Source organism: Brachycentrus maculatus, unplaced genomic scaffold (assembly GCF_059751285.1).
Source record: "Brachycentrus maculatus isolate JH-2025_06_01 unplaced genomic scaffold, ASM5975128v1 h1tg000358l, whole genome shotgun sequence".
NCBI classification, from domain to species: Eukaryota; Metazoa; Arthropoda; class Insecta; order Trichoptera; family Brachycentridae; genus Brachycentrus; species Brachycentrus maculatus.
This window is the reverse complement of record NW_028281107.1, coordinates 942,501-969,341: the sequence shown is the minus strand read 5'-3', so window position 1 is coordinate 969,341 and position 26,841 is coordinate 942,501. Positions and strand designations below refer to the sequence as shown.

At 32.1% G+C, this 26,841-nt stretch overlaps 1 long non-coding RNA gene across 1 annotated transcript in view; it reads right to left on the bottom strand.

The window, feature by feature from the left end:
* Positions 1–715: 715 nt before the first annotated feature.
* Positions 716–26,841, bottom strand: part of LOC148303667 (uncharacterized) — a 136,895-nt gene continuing 110,769 nt past the window's right edge. Inside the window, exons 2-3 of the long non-coding RNA XR_015838445.1 lie at positions 15,692–17,118; positions 716–798 (exon numbers count right to left, since the gene is read on the bottom strand). This is a non-coding gene — a long non-coding RNA (uncharacterized LOC148303667). The remainder of the gene's footprint in view (positions 799–15,691; positions 17,119–26,841) is intronic.

Genomic DNA, 26,841 nt, shown 5'->3' with positions numbered 1-26,841 from the left:
CCATCTCAACACACCTTTCTTAATTTTATCGATAATGCTTATCTCAGCCTTACATTCTTTCCTTATTTCATCATTCGAACATCTATCAAACATCGTTTTGCCACACATTCATCTGAGGGATCGCATTTCGACTGCATTCAGTCAAGCATTCAGGAAAGTTATATACTCGTATATTTAAAAAAACCTTCTCATTGATTTTTTCTTGGCCGAACGAGATTTAATTAATGGAAATCTAATAATAATAATAACAATTTATTTAAATTTAATTATCTAGAAGCGGACACGACGAAATCAGCCGAGAGAACTAATTTATTAAATTTGTCGCTTTTTGATTTCGTGGATATTGACTTCCAGTAAAATATAGCCACAGCAGATATTTAATCGGAGAGAACCCAACAATAATTGGATACTACGATTTGACTTTACTCCTGTTTATATTGGAAAGGTATAAGAGACCCTTTTTATTGACCTGAATTGGAAAAGTGAACAGAAAATAGTATTAAAATGGTTCTAGAAATTCTGTGAAATTTCGTCGAATTAATTAAGAATTCAATAAATAATCCGTCATAAATTTAAAGCGTTGGGTAATTTATCCAAAATTCAACACGGTTTATGGATTGAATTCTACTTTTATTTATTTTTTATTAAACTTAACTGTTGAAACTCAAATCGGGGGTTTAGAATTAAACTACTTATTTCAAAGAAATAAAGGCACTCACCAGAAACGAAACCAGGACCGTTGGTTGTACCGCTCACAGCGCCACTCACCACAGAAATCTCTTCCAACTCGTGAGAGCCCTGTTGAAATTTAATTTTTAAATTAACTAATTTACAACTACAACTTACAACTGTAACAAAATATTAATGATATTGGTAAGATATCTAAGAAGATTTAAGATTTAAAAAAACACAAATATTGGGACGGGGCTGCCGACCGTCATAGGCTGGTTTAAGTGATCACTTTACACACGTGTAACATTCACCAATTCTACCCACTATTGACAACCACACTACTCAAATTCTTGGTAGCTCTATATATATGAACCAATTTAGAAACCTTGTTCTTGAATCACTAGAACTTCACTAGAGACATCTATTGGTGAGATGTAAATGTAAATGCCCAGACGTCCATATTCTTCTTCATCTTTGATGAGATGTTAAAAAATAATATGAAAATAACTCCTGTAATTGGAGATAATCCAGCTTTTGTGAACAAGTATTTGGACACACTCAAAATGTTGTAAATAAATTATCTGGTCAAATTATAAGCTTAATAATAAAAATGAAAATGGTATTTTCTGGCGTTTCTCATGTGTGTGATTATAATCCAGGATTCGGACCTCACATACTAATATAAGAGTTTCTGCTTAATAAGAAGCTTCTTTTTAGATGTCTCTAGTGAAGTTCTAGTGATTCAAGAACAAGGTTTCCAAATTGGTTCATATGTATAGAGCTTATGACGGTCGTCAGCCCCGTAAATACCCAGACTTCCATATTCTTCTTCATCTTTGATGAGATGTTAAAAAAAAATAACAAATATTTATATTTCAAACTTTATAAAATTAAACAACTTTTATTTTAACCACTTTTTTATTATAAGTACAGTTTAACCTACCGGTTTCGAAAAGAACCTTGTCATCATCAGGGTTCATTCAATCTTAAAACATTAAAATACTCATAATTAATTACATTTCCTTACCAAAAACTTTCACACACTCCATAAAAAACCCTAAATGTATGAAAATATGTGGAGTGTGTCGAAGTTTTTGGTAAGGGAATGTTATTAATTATGAGTATTTCATTAAAAATTAAACACTGGAGTAATCCACTTACTTGAGTTTTATTTTTATTTACGACTAGTTTCGAAAACGACAATTGTTTTCATCTTCTGGTACAAATTAAAACTGATTTCAATGTTTTTAATGTTTAAGAATTTAATAAACCCAGATGATGACAAAGTTGTTGGAAAAAGTGTACCAATAAAAAATAAAACAAAGTTGTTTTATTTTACAAAGTTTATAAAATGTGCCACAAAGTATCTGCGAATACATATGTATATATATATATATATATATATATATATATATATATATATATATATATATATATATATATATATATATATATATATATATATATATATATATATATATATATATACATATATATATATATATATATTTACATATATATATATATATATATATATATATATATATATATATATATATATATATATATATATATATATATATATATATATATATATATATATATATATATATATATATATATATATATATATATATATATATATATATATATATATATATATATATATATATGTATATATAGTGTAATGGTCAGCACGCTCGGCTACCGTTCTGGAGGTCCCGGGTTCGATTCCCAAGGGGGGTAAAATAAATATTAGTGATTTTTTCACTGTAATATTTATTCAAAATTACCATGGACCTGAAGCGGAGGGCTGATCACCTTTTCTTCATGTATAAACGATCAAGATAACACTGCGTTTATATGACACAGTGCCCTATGCACCATTTGGGTGCGGATAAGGGTTTTTAAATATATATATATATATATATATATATGTATATATATATATATATATATATATATGTATATATATATATATATATATATATATATATATATATATTTATGTATATATATATATATATATATATATATATATATATATATTTATATTTATGTATATATATATATATATATATATATATATATATATATGTGTGTGTATGTGTGTATATTGTAAATATTTTTTTAATGTAAAAAAAACATCTCTCTCTATAATGTCATAATAATGCAAAATGTGGTGGAGAAAAAGCTAAAAATAATAAAACAAGGCATTCACAATGCATTTTCCTTCACTAAATTGTCCCATGCACCGCATATCCTATCGACAATATGCAGTAATCATCGGAAATTCGCTCGCTCTGGATGTGAATAGCGTTGGTAATGACACCATCCGTTGCTAGACTGAGCGATGTTTTTTACTGTACGTTTGCGGGAATACGCCCCCCAGGCGGTCCCGCAGGAAAGAAAGGACTCTTCTAAAAATACACATATGCCAATATCTCGAGCTAGCGCACAACGTCAAATTAAGTACATTTCAGTGAAAACCGTGTAAAAATGAAGAGTTCACGCATTCATGGAAGCTTGGATGTAGCTGACATCAAAATGATTTTAAATTGGATTTATTTTAAAACAATTAAATACATATTCTGTTTTGCCATGTGTATAGATAATCCCGTAGGTAAGAAAGGACTGTTCCATAAATATATATATGCCAATACGGCTGTCCAAACTTAAAACACAGTAAAGGACATTTTTCTGTAGTACGTTTTTTTTGCATTTTTCGACTAAATAGAATCTACTTAGTCCAAAAATGCAAAAAAAAACGTACTACAAAAAATGTCCTCTACTGTGTTTTGAGATTGGACAGCCGAATATCTCAAGCTAGCGTACAAGGTTAAATAAAATACATTTCAGTAAAAAAACATGTAATAAAATAAAGAGTTTACACATTCGAGAAAGCCTGGGTGTAACTGACATCAATCGCGGTATGGTCGATAATTCTGAAATTATCCGCATTATAGCATTGGTCTGTATGTTCCCGATAGTTACCTAAGACAGCGTCGGCATAGATTGTTTCACATTCTTATATACAGGACCAACCTGCCGATGGTTATGCCTGTAGGAAGAGCTACCGCTATGTTGAACAATATCACATTGGATATTGATCTGTTCCACGTGTCTGAAGGAGTTTTCCGAAACGGGATTCTTCTACATCTTTGTGTCTTCTAGCTTCCTTTTTAATTTATTACTTATTACTTACTTATAACCCTTATCCGCACCCAATGGTGCATAGGGCACTGCATCGAATCGACGCAGTGTTATCTTGATCATTACTTACATGAAGGCAAGGTGATCACTCTTGCGCTTCAGGAACCAGTCCAGGGTAATATTAAATAAATATTACAGTGTAAAATCACTAATATTTATTTTCACCCCCCCCTGGGAATCGAACCCGGGACCTCCAGTACGGTAGCTAAACACGCTGACCATTACACCACGGAGGCGGACAAATTAATTTATACGCCTTAAATATTTTGTTTATAATTTAAATATTATTTTTTTAATTGAATATTGAAATTGAAATTGAAAATCAATATGGTTTGAAATTGGATTTATTTTTTAAATAATTAAATAAATACCTATTCTGTTTTGCCATGTGTATTAAATTTGTTTTGAGGGATTCCTTGAATATTTTTAACGGGTCATACATCGTTCACTCCTTTCAAGAACGTCATAAATCAAAAAACTTGATTTTTCAGGAGAACGTTTTTAAAGTTTAAAAATATAACACAATGTATTAAAAATAAATATCAAGCCACTTATTGAACTTTTTACTGTGCAACACATCTTTTTAGGTAAAACCTGAAGGTTTTTTCTCCATTTGAAAAATATTTAGTATATTTAAAAAATAATTAAACAATACTTTTTCTTCAAAATGCAAAAACAACATTTTCTGCCTTGTAGCGGGTAAATATTGAGTTAAAAATATGCCTCTTTTGCTGGGATATAGTACATTTTCTGGGCATTCCGAAAACATGCACAACTGAAAACTGTCGATTTTTTATTAATGACGTTCTTGAAAGGAGTGAGCGACATGTAGACTGTTATTGGCTTATGCTGTAATGTTAATTTATAATAAATTAATATAATTATCATTGAAATACAAAATTTAAATGGCATACTCTGCTCAGCTTTTGAGATAAAAATTTTAAATTTAAAACTCAAAGATCGGCATTTACTGCAGAACTTGAATCTAGGGCGATGTTTCAAACATCGATAGAGTTTGAGAATACGCTGCCAAAATTGTGTTCATATATAATTCGGTCATTGACTAGAGCAGTGGTTCCCAAAGTAGTAATATCCTGGGATTTAAATCGGGAGGGGGCGATCAATAATCAAAATTATTTTGAATAGTATGATTTATACACTGATTGGCATCGATTATTTGTGAGATAAACTTAATTTTTTGCAACTTAATTTTTTCAAGTTACTAAATTTTGTGAATTTTTAAAATATAAGAGGGGTTTTAAAAAAATCAGAAAATTTGAGAAGAAAATTTCATGATTTCAAAGAAAAGCTCTTTTTTATTGGCATCTAAAAATGGATCTCATTAATTGATTCGGCAGTCATTTTGTGGTCATCTAGGGATTTTTTTTAAAACAAAAAAAGATCCCGGGGCTCACTTCATGTCAAGCTTTTTACTAAAAAATCTATATTCAAATATTATTTAAATATTCATTACAATAACATATTTTATCATTTTGACGAATTATATAAATAAAGACCGTAATTACGAAAGCGCAAACATTATTTCTTCTCATTGGTTTTGAGAATTAAACAAATATATCGCTCACTCCATTCAACAACGTCATATATTAAAAAACTTGATTTTTCAGGAGATCGTTTTTAAAGTTTAAAAATATAATAAGATGTATAAAAAATAAATATCAAGCCACTTACTTATTCAACTTTTTACTCTGCAACAGATCTTTTTAGGTAAAACCTGAAGATTTTTCTTCATTTTAAAAATATTAAGTATTTTTAAAAAAATAATTTTACAATACCTTTTCTTCAAAATGCAAAAATACCACTTTCTGCCCTGTAGCGGGTAAATATTAAGTTAAAAATATGCCGCTTTTGCTGGGATATGGTACATTTTCTGGATATTCCGAAAACATGCACAACTGAAAATTGACGATTTTTTATATATGACGTTATTGAAAGAAGTGAGTGATATAAGAAAATAATGCATTATCGATAAAATTAAAAGGGATTGTGTTGAGATGGTTTGGGCATGTGAATCGAATGAGTAAAGATTTTGCCCTGTAGCGGGTAAATATTAAGTTGAAAATATGCCGCTTTTGCTGGAATATGGTACATTTTCTGGGTCCGAATACATGCACAACTGAAAATTTACGACTTTTGGTATATGACGTTGTCGAAAGGAATGAGCGATATATTATCTGTAAAAAAGGTGCCGGAACGGCGTTTCACCGCGTTACAAGGAAAAAATCCCTGGTAATATCCATCGATTTTTAATTTCATTTCTACCTTTTAAACACTACTTTCTCTTAAAACCTACTGTGATGCGAATTTCGATGCATTCAGTATAATTATCGAACGTCGTAACACGTGTCACAATAGATTTTTAAAGAATAAAAAATAAAATTTGAAATTTATCATCTGGGGGACCATGGGCCCAAAAATATTGAGAGCCTCTGGACTACAGAATGCCTATCAGATGAAATTGCATCTAAAAATAGTACATTCGAGATTACCATAGCAATACCCTCGATTTCCGATGATGGGTTTTTTGTTATGTTAATTTACCCTATTTTTAACCCTTGTGTACCACCATGAATATCAAAATGATGTAATTTAGTTCAAGGGTAAATATTGGATATAAAAACGGATTGCTGGTGTATTTTAATTTAAATTTAAAAATAAAACACTTGAATGAGACCACTTTTGAGTTTATGAATGAAAACACAATGTTTTCATTAATCCTTTATGAATGAAAATACAATGTTTTCATTAACCTTCCCCTCCCAGTGATATGTATTCACTACAGCTCGACTTTTAAATTGGGATTATCAATATAAAATATAATAGATACGGGCTCAGAATTTTTGCATTCCTCCGTAATATATTAATTAATGTATTACATGAAAGTATTTTAATATAAAGTTATTCATTTGCAGCGACGGAAATAATTAATTTGTGAAATAATCGGGGATAAAATCACCAATACATAAACTTTTTAATAGATTTATATTATCCACTGACACTTCGTGATGAAATTGCATTTTAATATATTATTAGATTAAAACCAATACTTTTAGCTTTTCCACTTTATTTTTAACTGACCAGCGACCGGGTTTCATCGTTACCGACATCATCAGACTAGTGGAAGGCTATACAAATTGTTGTTATATATAAAACTAGGCAGGAGTTGATAACCATGATTATATCAAATCGTGGTTATCAACTCCTGATAACCATGATTATATCAAATCAAATCATGGTTCAAATCAAATCAAATCAAATCAACTCTTGCCTTGTTTTATATATAACATAACAATTTGTATAGCCTCTCACCAGTCTGATGATGTCGGTAACGATGAAACCCGGTCGCTGGTCAAATAAAAATAAAGTGGAAAAGCTAAAAATATTGGTTTTAATCTAATAATACAATACACAAACGTTTCTGTGTATGCGCGCGTGGCGTGCTTTGTACCTAAATGCGCATGTTGTAACGTGTAGTCGCAGTCAGTAGTGCGCAGATCGTCTTACGCGACGGTTGTGTCGCTACGCCAGCTATTGCGGTACTTGCGATGTATTTTTTCGCTTTTTTAGATCCTTACCAGGTCAATAAAAGCAACATTTAGGAATATTCACATTTTCCCCGATTTTAAACCACATTTTCATGTGGTGTACAAAATACATATTGTTACACGTGTTTTGATGCATTCCGCATCACACGGTGTTTTGAAAATGACGCGAAATGCGTCGAAATATGTGTCATTATAGATTTTAAGAAGTAGTGGTATTTACCAAGTAAAACGTAAATCAAATGCTGGTCAGTTAAAATATACAAGTACCTACGTGTAAAAAGTAATATCCATAGGCAGTTATTTTTTTTATTACATGTAAAAAATAGCCTCTTACTACTCCTACTACTACTACATCTCAGATAGACAGAGAGGATGGAACGCCGTACTCTTCTGTCCTGACATTATGGTTTCTAGTTGAATACCACTTTAATTTATCAGAAGGGAAGCAAGATGAAAGCGGATTACTTTTAGCACAAATTTATTTAGTTCTATCAATTTACAATCAAGAAAATACTTAAGGATAATCGCGTGATTCTAATATGAGAACAGTCGAAGTACGTGTCGATCTGAGGACGGGCGGCGACGAAGTGTGGCGGGCTCGCTCGTTCCGTTCGTTTCTGGTCTCGTGAAGGTAGCTCGCTACGTTGAGCTTGAGTTGCCATAGTCGGTGTACATTATATGTGTGGGTTGCCACTCCTAGCTTCCTTCACATCCATACATCTAGTCATACATGCCCTCCAATCACGCAGACTTTTGACATAAGTATTTTTTGGCCGTCCTCATTCTGTTCTGCTCTTTTTAGGTATGAATACCTAAACCGAGTACCGAATACCGAATTAATGATTCAAGCGTTAAATTCAGCTTCTAACCAAATCTAATTTCTATAACTGAAAACTGGGCACTGAATATCCATTAGGGAATTCGCTTGGTTTGTTATAAATGTTCCTTATTTCTTCATAAGACAGCACCAATCAATCCTTGGATTCATTCATTATCATCATCACTCATCCGTTACCCCTTGGCGATAAGTCTTAATTCAAAATTCACGACTCGTTGCTCTTTGTCAGAATTGAATTAATTGATATTTCGACAAAGATGACGAGCCTGACGTAAGTCTGGCTTACAAACTGACAAAAACAAACGACAGCGCTGAATTATAATGTACCCGGCTACCATACCCGTCACACCTCACAATCTTTATTCAGAGTACCTGTCCTTTGTACTAATTATGCGCAAAGTTCACCTATGTTTCGATTGGCTAGTGAGTACAACTCATGTTTAAGCCAAGTTGACATTTTCAATTGCGGAAAATCTGTGTTGAAAAGTCGAATGGTGAGCATATTGTCCTCTCAGGATCTTTAAAACTATGCTTCTCAGCATTGTATGTATGTCCCTACTAGAATCAACATCATACACACACACACACACTCACACACACGCACGCACGCACGCACGCACGCACGCACACACATTCATTCATTTGCTAGATTTACACAAAATATTTTGTACTAATCTTAATGTTTCGTTGGTTGACTTAAATTGGCTTGTTTAATGTATATCTCATAATTGTTTTGTTTTATATATCGTAGTCGTACAGGAGAAAGTGACCAACTGACAAAATGTAAAATGTTCAGGAGGGCCATTTAAGTCACTTTTGCTTGGCAAGAAAATAAACATCAATGCAGTTAGTCATTTTCAACAAGTCAATATATTATACTTCCAAGTTTAATATCCTTTGGGATTTTTAGGGGCAATATTGAGCTAGTAAGATATCAAAGAGTCAACGATCACGCTTTTGTAAAAAATACACTTGGTCACTTTCTCCTGTATGACAACGATATGTTGCTGTTGTTAATCCAAATTTAAAATTTATAATTTAAAAATTAAAATGAGGTCAAAATTGGAATGCCTTGTCAATCATGGGTGAATGGTGTAATTCAATTTAATCCAATTAATCTCAAAAGAAAAAAAACTTATGATTTTTGGCATACGTTTTCCTAAGTGGCCTCATGTAAAATAGGAAATCATCCTACGATGATGAAATTGGACTTATTTTTTAAATAAATACAGTAAATATATTTTGTATACAAAAGCATTGATAACTATGTGGTAAAGTAATAAAACACTCACAGAAAAAGTGGTATTACACACAGCAAAAATGGATGGTAAGGATAGTGTTTTAAATTCACTAAAACCTCGTTATCACGGACCAATTAGGAGAAAGGGGTGTCCGTCATAGCTAAAAGTCCATTTTATATTTTTTAAAGGTTTAAAGTAAATCAAAAAACTTTTTTTAAATATGCACACTGTATTTAGATATAAACAAACAATACAAAATACAAACAAAATTATATTACTGTCTTCAGACACTCGTCGTAAAGTGACGTGGCTGCTTGATATCGACGCGCTTGCTTTTGGTAATCCTGCATTAAAAAATGAATCAAGTTTTTTTTGCATTTTTAAAGGATGCAGTTTTTTTTAAATAATTATTTCTTCTAAAATTACGAGAATGCCTTTAATGTAAGTGAACTTTGTTTAACATAATGCCTTTAATGTAAGTGAACAAATGTTATTAGATTGTCGAGATGTGATCTTACAACTGATAACTTAATTTTTGGCAGTGTGCAACTCGAATTTACTATGACTATGTGTGTGATTTTTTCTGTGTAATTATAAAATATAAGATATCTAGAGGAAGACCAAAAATATCATGGATACGGCAAAGGAGAGAACATGGTTCAAAAGCATGGCCTAGGTGCATAAGTTGAGATGGAGCAAGGAAGAAGAATCATAAAATATTTGTATAAAAACATTTCATTTAAGGAAATTATATAAAGGAAATTATTTGGCTTTTCAGAATCACCAAGTATTATTTTCATCTTATATCGATTTGTATACAGTCCGCTTCCGTAGAGTAATGATCAGCACGCTCAACTACCGTTTTGGAGGCCCCGGGTTCGATTCCCAGTGGGGGTCAAATAAATATAAGTAATTTTTTCACCCTAGACTGGTACCTGAAGCGGAAGGCTGATCACCTTTCCTTCATGTGTAAACGATCAAAATAACACTGCGTTTATATGAAGCAGTGCCCTATGCTTCATTGGGGTGCGGATAAGGGTTTTATCATTATTATTATTTACATATTTATATATATATATATATATATATATATATATATATATATATATATATATATATATACATATTTATATATATGTATATATATACATATATACACATATTTATATATATATATATATATATATATATATATATATATATATATATATATATATATATATATATATATATATATATATATATATATATATATATATATATATATATATATATATATATATATATATATATATATATATATATATATATATATATATATTTATATTGGGAGACGCAAATGAAGCTTTACAACTTTAAAATAATTAGATATAAAGAGGTCTTGTTTGCAACACGTCAATAAACATGATTGATCGATAACGTTATAGAGCTTCAAATGGGTCTTCTTACTAGTAGCAATTTGTTACTCACGTTGTTTAGACTTTTTCAAACACCGTACGATGCGGAATGCATCGAAACACGTGTCACAATACATTATAAAAAATAGTGATATTTACTAAGAATAATCAAATAGAAAGATATTAGGTGTTAAACTTAAATAAAAATAGAGAATGATTAAAGAAAACACTTTTTTTTTACCACTTGAGTTTTATTATAGACTACATGTTTCAGAAGTTAAACTTCCATCATTCAGGTCTGTATTATAACTAACATAGTCTATTATAAAACTCAAGTGGTAAAAAACTAAGTGTTTTCTTTAATCATTGTAACATGTCTTACCACAAAGTTAATGCCGAAACAATAAATAAAAATAGAGAATATTAGATATTACCACAAAGTGTCGAATCAATTAATGAATACAGATAGTATTTTTTATATATAAACTTATATTTGGTCGCATCGCGAAAAGCATCGCAAAGTGTATTTCTTCAGATATTTTACTCATTTTCAAATTTTAATAACAAAATGTAATAAAAAAAGTTTAGACTCAATTAATCTGTTCGACACTACATGTTTTCTACTCAAAACCCAAATTTAAAAAATAAAAATAGGGAGTTTTCCGAGTCGGAGTGGTCGTAAGTCAAAGTATCCCTGTTCTTGCTTGGTCTAGGATGCGTACAAAAATTGGCTTGCGAGAATCATTTTAAAAACACATAGAAATTGTTTAAGCCCTTTACTTAAAAGTTTCGCACGCCTGAAAGGATAGAGGAAACTCGCCTTTCTGCTTTAAATTTGTAGACGAACACGAGAAAAGGTATTTGAAAAACTATTCAATTCAAGAATTTTTACTAACCATCACGCCGCTTCCCCGCAGGGGTAGGCAGAGAGAATAGAGCGCCACACCACTCTGTCCTTGCAAACATTCTTCGCCTCTTCCACGTTCATGAATTTTTACATCTCAACATAAATGAAGAAGAATATTGAAGTCTAGATATTTACAAGGTTAACGACCCGCCATTGGTTGATTTAAGTGACCACTTTATAGATTTACCATTCTACCCATGATTAACCACCACACTTTTGAAATTTTTGGAGCTCAAACATATGTTATACAATTCACACGTTGTTTCATGTGTTAGTTCGCGGCAGTATATATGGTTGATTTGAGTAATTTGAACGAATATCAATCTTTAAAATGTATGGAAGATCATTACCACATTATTTTACATACTGGGAGAAATTAAATTGAAGCGAATGTAGTCTTAAATGGAAGCAGAGAAAGATCGAGAAAAACTTGGCATGATCAAGTATTTCAAATAATTTACTGTAGTCAGTTAGGTCAAGAGTTGGAATAATCGGCGGGTACGTACGAGGAGATACACGAATATAACGTAGTATGGCGTTCTATTCTCTATGGCTACCCTTGAGGAAAAGTAGCGTTATGATTACTTAGTTAGTTAATCTAGTAATAAATAAATTCGTATTTATTGTTTCGGCATTCATTTTGTAGTAAGACACGATTAAATTATAAATAAAACACTAGATAATTATTTTTCCTTTAAGTGCTAGTTGATATGGAAACCCGTAAAATGAATCATTTGTAATTAAAATATAACTTTTTATAAATCGCTAAAATATTTTTTAAACCCTTATCCGCACCCCACATCACTGCACTGCACTGCACTGGGCACTGCATCATACAAACGCAGCGTTATCTTGATCGTTTACACATGAAGGAAAGGTGATCAGCCCTCCGCTTCAGGTACCAGTCCAGGGTAATATGGAATAAATATCAGAGTGAAAAAATCACTCATATTTAATTGACCCCCCTGGAAATCGAACCCGGGACCTCCAGAACGGTAGCCGAGCGTGTTGACCATTAAATTTTAAAATTAATAAAAATTATATTTTAATTATAAAATAGAAAATCACAAAGTTATTGCGTCCAATATAAATCATATGGAAGCATCTGTGCCTTTCAAAACTAGTCGTCAAAAATAACAATCAATTGCTATGTTTTTAATTTGATAAAAACATATATTATTTTCGGGCCTTTTCTGCTGGTCGTCCACGAAATAATAAATTTTGAGCCGAAAGTCAACTAACTACCCTGACAGTCCTTCTATTATGAATTCATTCTTCACGGCGTGGCAAGGAGGAACACAAAAAGAAATAGTCATAATAATCGGCGGGTATGACAGAGATGAAGGTTTTTTTGCAAATACAGAGTGGTATGGAGTTCTATTCTCTCCGCCTATGCTTGAGATGAAGCAGCGTGATGATTAGTTCATCTGCTAGTGAACAAATTCAAATATTATTTTCGGGCCTTTTCTGCTGGTCGTCCACGAAATAATAAATTTTGAGCCAAAAGTCAACTAACTACCCTGACAGTCTCTCTGTCCTTCCATTATGAATTCATTCTTCACGGCGTGGCAAGGAGGGACACAAAAGGAAATAGTTTTTATCGGTCCTTTGTTGGGGGGTTGGAAAAACACACACGAAATTATTTACCCCAAAAACACGCTTTCCATTCAACGACCCGACGGTCTCGGATTCTGAGAATGAAATCCGCGACGGTATGAAAAACGGCCGAAAGTAATACTCTGTGAGAGAATCATAATTATTACAATATTAAAGGAAATGAATTCTCGTCTTATAATGTCCCTTGAATTTTAAGCACCTCTTTTCTTTCAAGGCAATCATTCCTTTATTCTCTCTGACTATGATTTTTTTTAGATATTTAACAAATAATTTACTTTTTCTTGAATGTTTTTCGTAGATACTTTGTGGCACATTTTATAAACTTTATAAAATTAAATAACTTTGTTTTAAACACTTTTTTATTGGTACACTTTATCTAACCGGTTTCGACAAGAACCTTGTCATCATCAGGGTTTATTAAATTCTAAAACATTAAAATACGCATAGTTCATTACATTCCCTTACTAAAAACTTCCACACACTCCGTACACCATATGAAAATATATTTATATAAAAAAGATATTACTTTCATATGGTGTACGGAGTGTGTGGAAGTTTTTGGCAAGGGAATGTAATTAACTATGAGTATTTTAATGTTTTAGAATTTAATGAACCCTGATGATGACAAGGTTCTTGTCGAAACCGGTTGGTTAAAGTATACTAATAATAAAAAAGTGGTTAAAACAAAGTTGTTTAATTTTATAAAGCTAAATAATATATTCAATAATGGTGACTTTAAAATTTGTAGATTAAATGTTCAAATCAAACACTGATATTTTAAGTCGACTAAGTTATATTTTGCTGTTAAAAAAACACATAAAAATCAATGTTGTGACAGTTGTTTCGCCTAGTTATGGCATTTTCAAACGAATGTGAAGATTAAATAGACTGACGGTCCTTATATACTAGTAGACTCAAAAAATCAGTGATCGATTTAACATTTAATACATAAAATTAATTTGCAATATTTTGAGTGTGTCCAAAAACTTGTTCACAAAATCCAGATTATCTCCAGTTACAGTCATTTTCATATTATTTTTTAACGTCTCATCAAAGATGAAGAAGAATATGGAAGTCTGGGCATTTACGTGGCTGACGACCATCATAGGTTGGTTTAAGTGATCACTTTACACACGTGTAACATTCACCAATTCTACCCATCATTGACAACCACACTACTCAAATTTTTAATCAAAAGTTCTATATATATGAACCAATTTTAAAACATTATTCTTGAATCACTAGAACATCACTAGAGACATCTATTGGTGAGATGAAAACAAATGCCCAGACTTTAATATTCTTCTTCATCTTTGATGAGATGTCAAAAAATGATATAAATTTAAATTGAATTCTACAAATAAACGCCATATCTATAAATAAATAATATTTTAAAATTTTCTTACGACAACAGAAAAAAATCTATCCTTAGACATATGTACTTATACAAAAATAATCTGAAGCGTCAACAAAACTATGACATTCGCATTATTTTAAAATTTAAAAGCAGAGTCACAATATTTTGAGTGTGTCAAAATACTTTTTCACAAATCTGAGTTTTCTCTGCCTAGGGGTTATTTTTACATTTTTGGCATCTCAACATAGATCAAGAAGAATATGTAAGTCTGTGTATTAACAAGGCTTTATGACTTATCATAAAGCTGGTTGAGTGATCACTTTACACACGTGCAACATTCACCATTCTACCCATGATTGACAACCACACTAATCAAATGTTGAAACTCCTACATATAAAATCAATCCCATGACACTTTATATATGTGAGTTTATTGGAGCCATCTTTGGCGTGATAAGTAAAGCTTTTATTTAGCTTAGACCCTTTTATACGTATGCAAGATCTGAACCCCGGATTATTTTTTCTCAAAATGTTGTAAATAAAAATAACCGATCAAATTATAAGCTTCATAAAAAAATACAATTGGTTGTTACATTAAGACAGAGGAAGAAGTATTCTAGGGTTAAGACCCGGGACAGAGCTCGGCTGTCCAAACTTAAAACGCAGGTAAGGAATTTTTTCGAAGTATGTTTTTTTTTGCATTTTTGGGCTAAGTAATCTACCTAGTCCAAAAATGCAAAAAAAAAGGTACTACAAAAAAATTGTCCCTTACTGTGTTTTAAGTTTGGACAGCCGAGCTAGTTATACAGCAATTTGCTACTGGCGATTCTACTACTTGCGGGACGGGATGCGGGTCTACGTCAAAGTGTGGTGCGCGACCTACCTGCCTGTCCGAGGAGGCGTTGAACAGGCTCGCGCAGGAGGCCCTGCTGCGCAGCGCCTGCACCAGCCGCCTGGCAGACGACATGCGCGCCCCGCGCGCGCCCCTCACGCCGCGCGGCGGGGGCGCCGCCCCGCCGCGTCACGCGCCCCCTGCATGCATCCCATCCGCCGCCGGCTAGCCGCGGACCGGGCGCGACCAAGCAGCGGCGCATAGACTCTTGCCACCCCCTCAATCCATTGTTCCGACCAAGTCTCAGTTCGACGAACGGTCCTTGTATTACCCAACTCAAACACAAACTCTCAAACCGAACGGATAGTACCTCGACAGACTTTTCGACTGCCTCAATACAAAATTCCAACACTTTATCAGTTCGACGAACGGTTGCCTTCTATTGACGAACTTAAACACGAGCTCGAGAGATTTTTTGGTTGCCTCAATACATAATTCCAACACTGCCTCAGTTCGACGAACGGTTGCCGTCTGTTGCCGATCTCAAACACGGGCCTTGGGCGAACCTAATGGACAGTATCTTGACAGACTCTTGGGCCCCCTTAATCCATAGTTCTGACCGTTTCTCAGTTTGACGAACTCTTGCCTTTCGTTGGCGAACTCAAACACTAGCCTCGGGCAAACCTAACAGACAGTATTTCAACAGACTCTTCAGATGGTTCAATTCATAATTTCGACCATTTCTTAGTTCGTCGAACGGTTTTGAGTGTCCAAGTGACTTGACAATTATAGGTAGAACGGTGTATATACTCAGTGTATAGAGTCCAAACAAATCAAATATCAATCTCAAAAAAAAAGTTAATTAAGTAGTAATTCATATATTATTTTCGAACCTTTTCTGCTGGTCGTCCACGAAATCAATTTTGAGCTAAAAATCGATGCAAGGTTCCAACCATTTTTTGGTTCGACGACAGTATCTCGACTACTTATATCACGGTTCTCCCTATTTTTACAAAACTATTCTTGTGTATCCAAATATCCGTGAAAATTGCACAAATAATTTCAAGAATCCGTTCACTTACCTTGCGTTGTGTTAAGAACAAAACACTTAAATAATTCAAGTTTTTTTTTTATCGCAAAATTAGATTTAAACTTCGTTCTCAAAAGTTCAATAAACTATAAACTACAGTTTCTGGTACACTCGCGATTGATTTTTTATATTTACAGAATAACTATTATTGCGATAAATTGTGTTGCGATTACACTTAGGAATTAAACGAATATTTAAGTACGTGTTTTGCTTATCAATTTAGTCAAAATATAAGTGCCCCAGGTGTGCTTACGGAGGGGTCAACGCTTTCAAATATTTCACAAACTTACGAAATTCTCTGGACCCTCAAATATTTTGAGTCGATAACCCTTTTGCCGACGTTTGTCATCGTATTATACACTTGGTCCAAGAAGTTCATCGAGCCACCCTGAAACAAGTAAAGTTTTGCTAATCAATTCGCTGTACAATATTTTCTATCTACTAGATTTACCTAGTATAAACAAAGAAAAAAAATTGGATACATTTAAACCTTGTAGGTACATAATAAGCAAGAAAAATAATGAATGAACGTATATAATCTAGTTATTAAAAAAAAAGAAATAATAATAGAAATAAAAAAAATTATTAACATTTAAGTATTTCGGCTCAACACAGGCCATGCCTAAAGAGCCGTAATACGTATAGTAAAAATGTATGTATCTATGAAATAAATAAATTTAAAAAAAATAATTAAAATTCACAGCTTCTGAATTCAATTAAATTATTTGAGACCGCTTGTTTCACTCAAATCAGGTTTTTTGGTATTTTAATATAAAATAATAAAGGCTTGAATAAAACGTACAAAAAAATTCACTTTTTCACTGATTAATTAACTGGAAAGCGGTGTTTCACATATAAAAAAAATATTTTAAAAATACTATAAAAATAAATTAAAAAAGCTTTTTAAAAACTTGCTTAAATTGATTATATGCAAGAAAATAACTGTGACAGTTTTCAAAATATTTTTATTGTGTCCAAATCTTTGTTAACAAAATCTGGGATTGTCTCCACTATATTCAATTTAGTTTTCAACATTTTTAAATGCTGAAATACCTCCCATGTGGAAAAACCATGATTTGTGAACAAGGATTTGGACACACCAAAAAAGTTGTAAATAAAAAAAAACTAATAAAATTATAAGCTCAAAAAAAATCAAAATCAGAAACTTCTTAGCATATGCTCATTGCTGGGAGGAAACCACGTCAAACTCCTCAAGAGAACCCGGACTGTTGCCTGTTGTCAACAGGCCTTCCGTTCCACTAGAAGAGGGTTCGGCATTTAGTATCCCAGCTTGGTTTATGGTACCAATGTCCTTCACCATTTTTATCATGTATAATACCACCTCTCGCGAGTCGTGCCTAAACTACAGCCATGACTAGAAAACATCTTAGGGAACTCTTTATTTTTATTTTCACTGGCTTAAATAGGATTTGAAATCTGTTTATTCGTTCCTCTTCAGGCCTAGCTAGAAAAACGAGTAAGGGATTGAAAATATAAATCAAAGTTTGTCATATCGCTCACTCCTTTCAAGAACGTCATAAATCAAAAAACTTGATTTTTCAGGAGAACGTTTTTAAAGTTAAAAAATATAATGCAATACATTAAAAATAAATATCAAGCCACTTATTAAATATTTTATTGTGCAGCAAATCTTTTTAGGTAAAACCTGAAGGTTTTTTTTCCATTTGAAAAATATTTTGTATATTTAAAATCTAATTAAACAATGAAAAATATTTAGTTTATTTAAAAAAAAAACAATACATTTTCTTCAAAATTCAAAAACAACACTTTCTGCCCTGTAGCGGGTAAATATTAAGTTAAAATATGCCTCTTTTGCTGGGATTTAGTACATTTTCTGGGCATTCCCAAAACATGCACAACTGAAAATTGACGATTTTTGATTTATGACGTTCTTGAAAGGAGTGAGCGATATATTTATCTAGAAGGCTTCAGACAATTTAGACCGCTGAAACGTTATTTTATTTTATCATAAAACATATTCCCTCGGCTCATAATATATTTCAGAAGTGGAGAAGTTTTTCCATTGGTTTTCACCGTCCGCAGATTTCATTATACAACTTTATGAAAGTACAGATTGAGTTTATGGTTTAGTTTTTTTTCCTATACGGTAATCAACTTACAGGTTTAAGAAGTTTGCTATGGATTTTCTAAGAATATAATATCCATTCTGAAGAATGAGAAGGTAATAGAAAAACTACTGTATTTTACTGTATATCTATCTCGTATAAAACTGTATTTCTATCTCGTATAAAGTTTTTTATTATTATTTATTTGGCAGTCACCCAGTGAAAGAATGTTTCTGCCAGTATCTAGTATTATTTTGAATCACAAACAAAAAATAAAAGAAAATAATAATAACAATTAATACAAAATGTCACGGTTTAAATGCGTTTAGCTTTATCATTTTAAAAATTATGCCCGCAATTCTAGAATTAGGTTCAGAAAGAAGGGTGGATACTTGGGTGGGGAGTTGGATTCCTGACCGTGTTAATCTCTCCCTCACTGTTAGCGGACACTGAAAGAACGTATGGTTTGCATCCCCTATACCTTGTCCACGTTCGCAATATGTAAAGTCACTGTATTTCTGTATACAGTTACTGTATTTCGCTTTAATAATTTAGGATCCTTCGAAAGGATTCTTCCCGCCCTGCGACTTCTCAAAAGCATACGATTACTGACATGCAAATTTAAAGGATTTTTGTGGCATCTAAGGGGGGTCCATTAACGAAAATCAGGGTAAATTAAAAAAATACGAATTTTATCTAGCCTCCAGTCTGACGATGTCGGTAACAACGAGACCCGATCACTGGTCAAATAAAATATTTGTGAAATAAACTATATAGTTGCTATTTTATCATATAAAACACGAATATGTATCCATACAAAATGTATATTTTTTTAATAAAAAATTGGGAATAGATAATCATTGAATAATTAGAAATTCAATTTTAAATAAAAAAAAATAGTTTATGTGCTTTCATGCACACCGTGTTAATCCAAAGAAAATATTATAATTTTAAAACAACACGATTCCCGAATTACTTCAAGAATTTTATCATTGAAAAACCAAAAATTCTTTATATCAGTAAAGTGCATACTGTGTTAATCTAAAGAAAATAATTCAAAATTTCGTATGATAATATGATATTTGACAGTTCACCATAGAATAATAAATCCGTGAAAGTACATGAAATCAATTATTTACTTGCGAAACACGACGCTATTCCTAAATAACTTCAGTAATTTTATCATTCAAAATCTGGAAAAAAATATTCAAAAATTTTAGTTAAATTGAGAATATGATATTTGAAAGGTCACCATAGATTAATGAATCCGTGAAAGTACATCGAATTGATTTTTTACTTGTGAAAAACAACATTATTCCTGAATTACTTCAGTAATTTTATCATTGAAAAACTAGAGAGAAAAAAAATCTAGTTTAATGTAAAATTATGATATTTAAGAGTTCACCATAGATTAATGAAATCCATGAAAGTATATTGAATAGATTTTTTACTTGTGAAAAACAACATTATTCCTGAATTACTTCAGTAATTTTATCACTGAAAAACTAGAGAAAAAAAAAGAAAAAAATCTTGTTTAATGTAAAATTATGATATTTAAGAGTTCACCATAGATTAATGAATCCATGAAAGTATATTGAATCAATTTTTTACTTGTGAAAAACCACATTATTCCTGAATTACTTCAGTAATTTTATCACTGAAAAACTAGAGAGAGAAAAATATACAAAAAATCTAGTTTAATGTAAAAATATGATATTTAGGAGTTCACCATAGATAAATGAATCCGTGAAAGTACATCAAAACGATCGATCGATTTTACTTGCGAAACACAACACGATTCCCGAATTACTTCGATAATGATTTACCGCTTTCAAATTCAAATTTACGCGGCAATTTTTCCCCCGTTCCAATTATGAGCGAGCAGTGTTCCGCTGCGACTCCTTCCGGTCTCCAATATTCAAATTCTGATTGGTTTCAAATTAAATTTCTTCTTCGAAATTCAATATGGCCGCCAACGGTTTTCGGATACTTGCCAATCCCGAAAGCGAACATTCCGAATTTGACATTTTAAAGACTGATCTGTATTCGAAACGTAAAATTCGAGTCCAAGATTTTCTGGAGAGTTCTCTTAACGATAAGTTTGATTGAATTTTCCGGCACTTCGCACTTCCTAGAGATGAACAAAATGCTTTTACATTTTTTATTTTTTTTATTCAAAAAATATAAAAAATATAAATTTATAAAAAGCATCATATAAACGCAGTGTTATCTTGATCGTTAACACATGAAAGAAAGGTGATCAGTCCTCCACTTAAGGTACCAGTCCAGGGTAATATTGAATAAATTGAGTAAAAAAATCACCTATATTTATTCGATTATTCGATTCCCCCTGGGAATCGACCCGGGACCTCCAAAACGAATATTTACTTGAAAAAAAGATACTGTCAAAAAGTTCAAAATATTTACCTGTATTAAAATGTAATTTAGATAGTGGTGCACAATTAGCATAGCAGTAAGCATTTTGAAAAATATTTCATATAATTTTCTCAATCATTTACATTTTTTTCAAGTGAGAAGTTTTTTTTTACTAAAAACTGTTTTTCTGTACAGAAGTACTTTTATTGAACAACATTTTGAGTGTGTCCCAATACTTGTTCACAAAATCTGGATTATCTCCAATTACAGGAGTTATTTTTATATTATTTTTTGAAATCTCATCAAATATGAAGAAGAATATGGAAGTCTGGCCATTTACGGGGCTGACGCCCAATATATGTATGTCTCTAGTGAAGTTCTAGTGATTCAAGAATAATGTTCCAAAAATTGGTTCATATACAATATATATATGTAGAACTTCCAAGAATTTGAGTAGTGTGGTTGTCAATAATGGGTAGAATTGGTGAATGTTACACGTGTGTAAAGTGATCACTTAAACCGGCCTACGACGGTCGTCAGCCCAATAAATGCCCAGACTTCCATATTCTTCTTCATCTTTAATGAGATGTAAAAAAAAATAAATTAAAAATTACAATAATACTATTATAATAAGCTATCCCACCGCAGATCTGACACAGAAGCATCTAGGCTTCCAGACAGACAGATTATTACAAAGCAATTTTGAACTACAGAAGTACTGTAAAAATACAACACCGCGCAAACTCGCCGCAAAAGCTAATATTGTATCAAAAAGCCAAGATTTGTTCGGCAACCCTTTGAGGGCGCGTGTACTACAAGCTTCAAAACGTCCGCAGCTTATTTACTACGCAAACTATTCGTGTACGTCATCTCCTCCCAGAGATACAGAGGCTATTATTGATTTTATTAGGGCATGCAAATAGTTTCCTCGCTCCGGCCCCTAAATCAATACACCAGGGGCGGAGCGGGGCCAATCCACTCCGGCCCGCCAACTTTGCAGGAAAAGTTTTAATAAAGCCGAAAGTTATGACCGAAAACTGTATATTGTATACTCCGCCGGCAGGGGGGGGCCATTGTTACTAGGGTGCCTTGCGAAATTCCCCGAAATTGATAAATTCCGGCAGCGATAAGTTCTTGCTCAAATATTTTAACGTTTTACACGTAATTAACCATTTTTTAACTTTTGTTTTTCGTTAAATGTTCATGATAGAGCGACCTACAACCCGAGGATGAGGAGAGCTGACCCCAATAGTATCCAAAAACAAAGACAAGAAAAGTTGGGATAGAGCATGAGATATATTTTATAAATTTATTTACTTAAATAGGTACGTGCCTAATAAATAAAATTAACTAACGAGGTAACCTTCACGCTGTTTTCCGTTGAGGTAGGCAAAAATAATAGAATGCCACACCAATCTCCAAGCAATCATCAAACAATCTGCAAGCAATCATCGCATCTTCCGCGTTCATATATATATCTCCTAAAAGGCGTATGTATAAATAACCCAAATTACTAAGTAAATAAAAAGAATTATGTTAGAGTTGTAGAAGAATCCCGCTTAGGAATACTCCTTCAGACCCATGGAATAGATCAATATTAAGTGTGATATTGTTCAACATAGCGGTAGTTCTTCCTACAGGCATAACCATCGGCAGGTTGGTCCTGTGTATAGGAATGTGAAACAATCTATACCGACGCTGTCTACGCGGTAACTATCGGGAACATACAGACCAATGCTCCGGATAATTTCAGGATTATCGATCATACAAACGTTTAAGTGATCACATTACACTCGTGTAACATTCACCAATTCTACCCATTATTGACGACCACACTACTCAAATTCTTAAAAGCTATATATATGAACCAATTTAGAAACATTGTTCTTGAATCACGAGAACTTCACTAGAGACCTATTGGTGAGATTTTTTTTTTTTATTATAAATTTTTTAATCAAAGATACATTGTATGGTAAAATAATCAACATAGTTACATATATATATATATATATATATATATATATACATATTTCTTTTTTACGTGCTACCTCACTAAGAGAGCAGATTGCTCGTGTTTAGAGAGGGAGTTCGCTTACAGGGTTTGTACATATAAATAAGAAGTAAAAATAAACTTACAGGGTTTGTACATATAAATAAGAAGTAAAAATAAACTTACAGGGTTTGTACATATAAATAAGAAGTAAAAATAAACTTACAGGGGTTGTTCATATAAATAAGAAGTAAAAATAATAAATAATTAATGGTAATCAAAAGGGAGTTTGCCTTGTATGTTTTTGTAAATCATTTTTGAAAGATTTTAAATTGATTATATTTTTTATTCTTGCAGGTAGTTTATTATGAGATGATTTTTCAATTTTTTTTCTCACCTCACTAACCTAACCAAATGAAGCTTCTTATTTTAGATGCTAAATAAAACTATTTTTTTATTATTGAAAACTGAATCTCAACCTACTGATTAAACGACAACCCAATATCAGTGTTGCCATATGCCAAAATAAAAAATTTGAAACAAACATCCTAGAAATCTGTGTAAAATGTGTATGGAATCAATAACCCAAAATATAAAATTTATTTTTATACACATCTTCATTAATTTTAGAAAAACAAATCCTTTTCTATTTTTAGTTTGTAGCATGGATCATTGTAGTTGTTTTGATTGTAATAATCCTTCCAATGTTTCAGTACTTATTATCAAATGTTAATCATGCTCGAATCTATACATATTTTCATTCTTCTGTTTTATCATATACTATGTCCAATTCCAAAAATCTGTATAAAACTAAAAGTACCACCTACGAGTAGAATCTGTCATCTGTAACGGCAGCCTAAAATCTGTATCAATACAGAAAAATCTGGATAAGTATATATATTGCAACACTGCCTAACATGCTTCCCACTCCACTACGAAGCTGCACAGAGGAATAATTAATTACATTCAAGTTATCTTTGTCCTTTGCTTGAGACGATTCGTTTCCCGCAAGCTTATCTAGACGCGGTGGTTAAGGGAATTAACAACACCGAGAACAAGCTGGAATGCCTTTATCTTGCACACGTACCCTGCATTACGTACACATTTCGCTAACTCCTTTCAACAACGTCACAATGTCAATTTCTAAACTGTCTATAATACTTTTAACAAAGCCCGTAAATTACAAGAAAAAACATTAAGAATAAATACGAGTTTGCAAATAAATGGAAATTCATAAAAAAAATTACTCCAATTTTTTTATTGATAACACATTGTTTACGTTTGCACAATGTGTAATAACATTGTGTAATAATTTAATAATTGTGTTATTAATAAAATGCTTAAAAACGTCATTTACATGTTGTTGGTAGAGAGCGGGAGACGCTTATAAGCGTTCCATTTGCTTACTTTTGGTAGAGCGCGAGAGACACTAAAAAACATTGTACATATCGCTCACTACTTTCAAGAACGTCATAAATCGAAATTTGTCAATTTTCAGCTGTGCATGTTTTCGGAATGCCCAGAAAATGTACTATATCCCAGAAAAAGCGGCATATTTTTAACTTAATTTTTACCTGCTACAGGGCAGAAAATGTTGTTTTTGCATTTCGAAGAAAAGGTTTCGTTTAATTATTTTTTTAAATAAATTAAATATTTTTCAAATGGAGAAAAAACCTTCAGGTTTTACTTAAAAAGATCTGTTGCACAGTAAAAAGTTCAGTAAGTTGCTTGATATTTATTTTTAATACATTGTATTATATTTTTAAACTTAAAAAACGTTCTCCTGAAAATAATGTTTTTTATTCATGACGTTCTTGAAAGGAGTGAGCGATATGGGAATTGGATTTGCGGTTACTTATGTTAAGTATACGACCCTAAGAAATATTCTAATTGGGGCCGGAGTTGATGACAAAACCACCCTTTTATCTCAACAAAGATGAAGAAGTCATACAAATAATATTAAACAAAAAAAATATTTACTATTTGTATCGAAACACTACTTTTATTAGACAATATTGAACTATATGTAGATCTGGTAATCATTCATTTAGTTTAGACTTTAAAAAAATATTATTTTGATTTTATTTAAACACACGTCGCTCACTCCTTTCAACAACGTCATATATCAAAAAACTTGATTTCTCAGAAGATCGTTTTTAAAGTTGAAGAATATAAAAAAATGTATTAAAAATAAATATGAAGCCACTTATTGAACTTTTTACTGTGCAACAGATCTTTTTAGGTAAAACCTGAATGTTTTTCCTCCATTTGAAAAATATTAAGTTTATTTAAAAAAATAATTAAACACTACCTTTTCTTCGAAATGCAAAAACAACATTTTTCGGGAGTTAATTTCTTGGGCATTCCAAAAACATGCACAACTGAAAATTTAAGATTTTTTATATATGGCGTTGTTGAAAGGAATGAGCGATTTGTGCTCAAAACGAGGTTACTCGGACAATTCGCTATTGCGTTTTTTTAATTAAGCGTAAAAATAAATTTCATAATAAGCTTTCAGCGAAAGCTAAACTGGCTGAGCACAAAAGGGTCCTGGTTCCAACTCTGATGTAAGACAGTAGAGGTTAGGGTTGGCAAAAGAAGTATGAAAGCAGACTGAATGTAGTCAAATGCGATCTCTCAGAAGAATGTGCGGTAAAGCGATGTTTGTTTATGTTCGAATGGTGATATAAGGAAAGATATAATAAAGAAGTCCTGCCCGGACTGTCTTCAATAAGTACTCAAAAATAATTGACAAATTCACTACTTTTTTTAATTTTGATAAAACTTATATCACACATATCTCGATGCATTATAAATATGGAGAAATAAATCTTATAATTAAGCAACTAACCGACACGCTGCTTACCCGAATGGGTAGACAGAGAGAATAGAACGCCACACCAATCTGTCTTTGCAAACATTATTCTCCTCTTCCACGTTCATACATCCCCTCATACATATCCGCTGATTATTCCAACTGATTAACTGACCACGCCAAAATCTATTAGATACTTGATCATGCAACGTTTTCCTCGGTCTTCCTCTGCTTCTTTTACCAATTATATTCGCCTCACATTTTTATTTTATTGTTCTTTCATCACTCATTCGACTCACCTGCCCAAACCATCTCAGCACACTTTTTTATTTATGTACAGTGTATGTTGCACACGATAAAGTGATCACTTAAACCAGCCTATGACCACTCTGTTGAGATGGTTTATGTTAATATCTTTAAAATGTGTTTGGTATTACTTAGCAAAAGTAATTCAAACAAACACGAACCACCCTACTATAATGCTTATCTTTGCACTCACGAGTTAAAATATCCCGGATGCACCCCTAAAACAAGCGAAGCAAAAAACAGTACCGGAGTCAGACATAAAAACTAATGCTTTTTTAAAAACACTAGCATGTTCCGTTTCTTTCTAGCAAAAAACTTGAGGGAAAAAACTTGCGTTATGCTGATATGAAACAATGCCTAACATCGAGAAAGTAAAGTGGTGAACATATTTGTATTCAAAAGAAAGAGGTTTTCGGGTCAAAGAATTCCATGAAATGTATCAATTAAATTAAAAATATTTTTTTAATAAGCAATAAGTCTTTTCTACTTTTGTTTTGTTTGACCGGGTTTCGTCGTTATCGACATCACCAGACTCGT